This window comes from Haemaphysalis longicornis, unplaced genomic scaffold (genome assembly GCF_048455015.1).
Source record: "Haemaphysalis longicornis isolate Haplotype H1 unplaced genomic scaffold, Haemaphysalis longicornis Haplotype H1 scaffold_14, whole genome shotgun sequence".
In the NCBI taxonomy this organism is placed as follows: domain Eukaryota; kingdom Metazoa; phylum Arthropoda; class Arachnida; order Ixodida; family Ixodidae; genus Haemaphysalis; species Haemaphysalis longicornis.
In genome coordinates, this window is record NW_027526245.1 from 28,401,964 (window position 1) to 28,408,501 (window position 6,538).

Genomic DNA, 6,538 nt, shown 5'->3' on the forward strand with positions numbered 1-6,538 from the left:
CACGTTGTGCCTTGGCCCACACAATCCCCGTGGAAGCTGTGCTGCCGTGATGACAACATCTATCAGTTGTCTCCATCGGTGAGCCTAGGTTTTCTTTAGGTTGTCGATATTTATGATGTACTCCTTTCTTAACCTGTGGTTTTTGTGGGCCTTCACTAAGTCGTTCCTGGCGCGCTGATCTCCCCGACTCGGGAGGACTGCTCGGACAAGACGACTGGTCAGATGCCCCCACTGCTTTGTCGTTACTCTTATGACTAGTTTGGTAAACTTCATCGTTGGGAGCGAAATTGTCTGAGCAATCAACAGAAGTGGCTGCCTTTCTTTGGTCGGTCGGTCGGTCGGTCTGTCGGTCGGTCGTACATCACACCACGTACACCACTTCAGACGATGTAGATGGCCTTTGTAGAATCGCCCCAAGCAATCATTGGCCCGGGAGCTCCTGCTTCTGGAATTTCGTCGCACTGTAATGGAAACAGCGTTGTAAACATTTCAGAAACGTTGAGTCACGGGTAGCAATCTGTTCTGTTAGCACTGTGTGAAGAAAAGGAATGGGAGGTGAAAAAGTGGTCAGGTTAAAAATGGTGGCGTCATTTATCGGCGGTGTAACAGGATAGCCTGAAGGGGCGCAGCAGAAGTATCACCAACTTCTTAGGAGATATGTGAAAATATCATAAATCAGGAAAGTGCATCGCTGTAGCCAAGGTAATTATTTCTTTCTTACTGCTTGTAGATTGAAACGCTCTCCAAAAGAACGTTTTTCTTATACACATCAGAAGGCCGAACGCTTTTTCAGTGCAAAAGCGTGCGAGAAAACGTTGCCATAATTTTATTTGAAGCCGACACGTTAATCGGACGTCGTAAAGAAACTCAGTTCGCTGTTACATGCGGAGGGTAATGTGCCCTAGTTTCTTTTTATGAAACAATTTCCAGCAATAGTATGGCGCAAAACATATTATGAAAGATCGAACAAAATTGCCAGCAATATCGTTTGCTAAAGCATAGGTAAACTGCGCGGCCCGAGCAACAGCAAGCGCATCTCTAACAACATTTGCGCTGCCAATGTAACAACATTTGCGTTTGCGCTGCCAATGCTATCGTGTTTTTGCAAACGGCTAGTTAACACTCCAGACAGACGACAGCCGTGCTGAACATAACAAGATTGGGGCTGGTGCTACTAATGAATATTGCTTCATCTGGAAACTTTACCACTTAAACGCACCGTAATAAAATTTACAAATGGCCACAGAATCCAGACTACTCTACGTGCCAGAAAAGTCACTAGGCGAAATGACGATGCGAAAACCTAGTTACGAAAAAATGTTATCTAACGTTTTGCTACACCTACAGAAAATGTGGCCATGGAATATTGTGTGGCCATGGAATACACTGTGGCCATGAAATATTGAAAAATACAGAATTCAAACTGTGTTTTATATGCCTTGACCAGGACACTGAAGCTCATGTAAAAATTCGATTTCTTTATGGAACCGCGATACTGATTACTGCAACGGAAGTACCTCACATGTACAGTGCTCACGGTTAGAAACGCGACGCTGCGAGCGCGGGGCCTTCGGTACATGAAGCGCCGCCCGTGGACCCCGTGGAAGCTGCACTCTTAGGCAAAAAGGACTAACAGTTCGTCCTTTGGGGGACTAACTGCCTCTGCCACAATCATTAGTCCCTTTGGGGACTAACTGCGAGGGGACGAACGGTTAGTCCCCCACCCCGAATGGTCTCTTTCGAAACTGCCCAGAGACGAACTGCTGAGAGTGCAGAAAAAAAGAAAATAAACCCCGGCACCGGCAGGGATCGAACCCCCGACGCCCGTAAATATACACAAACAACCCGACGCGCTAATCGCTGGGCCACGCCGCCGGGTAGTAGGTGCGGTAGATAATACTAAAGTGTACAGCGTGTAGTTCTGTGCATAACGCAACAGATCCATTTCAACTGGTGCCCGAATTTCTATCTGTGCAAGCGAACGTGACCGCGTTTTGCGCCCTGCGCTTAGCGCTTTGCTAGGTTTAGGGACCAGTGCTCAGTTCGATTGGAAGTAGAGCCTCACAACCATAGTTTTTTCTCGTAAATAACAATCAACCCGTCGTAGCCTGGGCGATCGGTAGCTGGGCCTATCGGTAGCTGGGCGATCGGACGACTCATGTGTTTCCACACAAATTAGCGCAAGCTAAGTATTTTCTTAGTGTTCGATACATATGGTAAGTGCTCTAGGTATCGTGTGTGAAAGCGGTCGCCTGTCTGATTGTCAGAATAGGGAAACGGACCATATTTTCTTGCATCGGCGAAACCAAATTCGGTGTTCCTTAGCCTGAATTCTTCAAGTTCGCGTCGCTAGACGATTGCGACTGGGAAATGCAACCGGGTTTTACAGCAGTTGCAACATTGTCATGGCTTTGGTGCACAAGGCAATTATGTACCGAGTGCAAAAGATTACTTCGAGACGCTTACTTGTACCGAGCATTATTATTTTGCGGTTGTCATCAGCACCTACAGCGTTTTTTCTCGTCTGTTAAACATATACATATTCATTACGCTTAGGAATCAACGTTTGCTATTGTCAATAATTTTTGTGACTGTTGACGCGCTTGAAATCTTTCATTGGACGCTATTACCTCGCATGAATCGTATGAAACACAGCGTATCAACATAACCTCTCCGAGAAGCGTCTGGCAATCGCGCTTCGCCGCTCCTTGCCATTTTCCGCTGCTCTACTAACCCTTGGCGATTTTCTTATAATTAACATCAATATTTTCTCCCGTGGCACCACCTAAAGCACCCAGTGACTGCAATGCTTTGTGTTTTGGAAATGTAAAACTGTTCGCACACATATGCGCAAAAGGGCAACGACGACGCCATTAGGAGATTAACGACGCAGCAAAGAGACTAACTGCATGCGTTTCGTCTTCCTGTTACTTCTTATAGATCGGTGGGGACGAACAGTTATTCCGCATTTATGCCCACGGCACGCACTCTGCTGCAGATACTAACCTTGAAGATGAACGGTCGCCCGCGAAGTCTAACGGCTGTACTTGAGTCCCTATTTTAGTCCTTTTTGCCTAAGAGTGTGGGTGTTGCACTGTGGTATACCACGAAGATGAGAGCGTTTTAACCGCAGGCTTGCTGTTTCCAGTGGCCAATAAGCGGGGCCACGAGCGGGGCTGTGGTTCCCCGCAGCGACAGCGGAGCGCTGCGAGCCTGGAGCGCGTTTGTGCGCCGGTGGTAGCCGCCCGTCCATCCGCGCAGCCAATTTCTCGACATCGTCTGCTCGCGCGCTGTTCTTACGCGTGCCCTTCCGATGCGACCCAGATAATTTGCTTGCAAGGCACGGTCACGCTTATTTGAATAAAACGAGCGTCTGCACGAAGGAACAGCCAACTTTATTCCATGATAAAAACTAAAAAAAGAGAAGAGCCGACGAAGTACTAATGCACCGCACCACACGCGAACGTGCCTGCAAAGGCGTCTTTACTTTTTTTAGTTTATATCCTGGAATAAAGTTTGCTGTTCCTTCGTACAGAAGTTTCTTTTATTCAGATGAGCGTGACTGTGCATTACACGAACATTACTGCGCCGCTTTGGAAGGGCACGCGCAAGGGCGTTCCATTACCCGAAGGGGGGGGGGGGGGTACGGTTGGAGAGCACTAGAAAGGCGCTATTTGTGGTCACAAAAATACAAAGAGCGAATTAGAACCAGGCTTGGCGAATATACATTGGATTTCATTACCGAACAAAAAAATAAAGTTAATAAAGAAAATGCGAAAAGTTACTGACACTTTCTAAAGAAGAGTGGTCGGTCTCGCTGTGTGAGGGTTCTCGACTCACGCCAACAGATCACCAGCGCACAGCACAATACAGTAAAGGCCGCTTATATCGAACACGCATATATCGAATTATTGCCTGTATCAAACCCTGGTATATATCTGGTAAAAATGACATCCATATAAACCTTTTTATATGGAACGCGAATTTGCCCACAATGGATTTATCGAACTCTTCCGCGGGGATTTTTTGCTCTTCTTAGGCATGCGGGAGGCTTTCCCGCAATACATCTGCGCGGAGAGAAGGCGCGGGTGTCGCTTGCGACTTCCGCGCAAGCTCGGGCGCGTCCAAACCTGCCGTGGCAGAGTGGACCAGCTCCACGCATGCATGCCGTTGGAGCCGAAAGCGCCACATTGGGCGCAGCGGGCTGCGGTGTCACCGAACTTCAAGTCCGTGCCACTCGCTGCCCGCACTTGCTCGGTTCGCTAGGTTCGCCGTTATTCGCTTGTATCCATGCTTGTCTCCGATCTGTCGAAGACGCCGAGGACTAAGTACCGCTTCCGAGCACGAGCGAAGCCGTCGCTGCCTTGGCCCTGCTACGGCGATACTGCAGTGCCATTGAGGGCAGTGGTCTTGTGCTTGTCGGCTGTTTAGATACCGTGGATCAAGCAGTCACCAGCAACGCGTTGTGGTCCTAGAATCAGGCTACACGCACGCAGTTCTTCCACCTCAATAAGTTAATGTTTTTTTTTTCTTTCCGAGAAAGTGTCGTATCAATAGTGAACTGCAGGGTGCTAAGAGCTCAGCGCTAGCTCGGGACTCTGTCGGCAAGATTGCTCTCATATAAGTTTTTTCTTCACTTTCTATATCGAATTATTGCTATATCGAACTGTTTTACAATCCTCGCGGTGTTCGATATGGGCGGGCTTTACTGTACGTTCACAAACATACAACTGCACTCCGTCAACCTTCCTTGAATAGCAGCTGCAGACTCCTCGGGTTTTTCTGGGCAAATATTCAGATGAGATGTGCGATAAAAAAGTCTGTTGAAATGGCTCACAAAATATACTACTCGCCTCCCTGACTATCAATGCAGTACAGGCGTACGAGCCTTTTGAGGGGCTGATTTATAGGTTTGGCTTCGGGGCTTGGGTGGTGCCGACATTTCGCAATTTCGAAGGAAAGGGTGTACAAGGTGATGGGACGGCACCGGTGGATGTTACACTTTCCCTACTAAGTGTAGCGGTGAAGATGTTTGCTAGATATTGCTGCAAATGTGTCCGAAAACTGAAGTTCTTGCGGCAAGACTGGATAAATCTAGATTTCCGAAAAAAAGAAAAACACTAAAAAAGTCGAACATTTCAGAAGTGTTCGCTATCCTCAACAGCCAGCAAAGGCAGTATGTTTCACTGCCGTCACGTGACCGCCAATGTTAGTCACCGCAGTCCTGAAGGGCGTTCCATACGGATACGCAGGACCTGAGTGTGCTAATCATTTGAGTAGCATGGACTGTTGGGCTAGTTGGTTCACGTACATAATTAAGAATCTTTGCGCTAAAGGAAGGGACAAAGGAGAGAACGTCGGTGTCGTTCTCCCCTCTCTTCCATCCTTCACGGCTAAGTAATTTTAATTATGGGCCAACCAAGCTGTTCAGCTTTTGTGTAGAGAACAATAATATCAGAATCTCCAGGGGGCGGAGGGGGGCAGTTGGTCCACCTTGCCCTTCCTTCTGGACGCCCATGGGCAGCTGTACCAAGAGCACGCGCACACGATGTCGCGAAATCGGCTGCGCGCACAGCCGGGCTATACAGTCGGCGCACAAACTCGTTCCAGCGCTCCAGGCTCGCAGCGCCCCGCTGTCGCTGCGGGGAACCACAGTCACGCTCATTGGCAACCGGAAGCAGTAAGCCTACGGTCAACATGCTCTCATCCTCGCAGTATACCACAATGCCACACCTAGCTTCCACGGGCGTCCACGGGCGGCGCTGCATGTACCGGCGGGCACGCGCTCGCGGTGTCGCGTTTCAATTCGTGAGTGTTTCCATTTTTCGCCTGGTCCTCAAACGGGGACGCACTGGGAAACCGAATCGTCTCTATAAAGCACGTCAAATTTACCCTACGACCCTGGGTATCGTAGAATGGTTTTGGAGCGGGCTTCTTACGACGACGAAAAAGGCATAATTTCGGGGCCCTTACTAGTTGCCTGCAAACACTAATTCTCACAGTCTGCGCCTCCCCCCCCCCCCCTGCCCCTAAAAAAAAAAACAAGAAATCCCAGGACTTACCTATCCGTTCGTGTTCAACCGGGCTATGCCCGCAATAGACACACCCGCCGGCTTCACAACGCGGCGCTGATTGGCTTGCATTCCCGGTGACCCTGATAAACCCATCCCATTAGCAGTTGTTTTCACTGTTATACCGACCTCCAAGCACACATTTGACGTCAGCGGAAGGAACGTCGTCAAGAAAGTGTGAATGCTCGGAATTGAGTATGAACTACACAGAGCACGATTCAAAGCGCGGAACCCCAACTTGCTCCGCGTTGAAATTCCGTCATACTGCGCACGTGTGCGATATTGGCAAATCACCAAACTCGCCGCACGCGAACTTTTTTTCCACTCCTACTGCGCATGTGCGCGCAAGATTTTTTAAGTACGAATGTACTTTATAAGCGACCCCGAACCTTCCGCCGTCCGCAGTGCGCCTCCTCCTCTCCCCTAGCAACGGCGCGAGGAGCGGAGGGGAGCGTCTGTAGCAACGG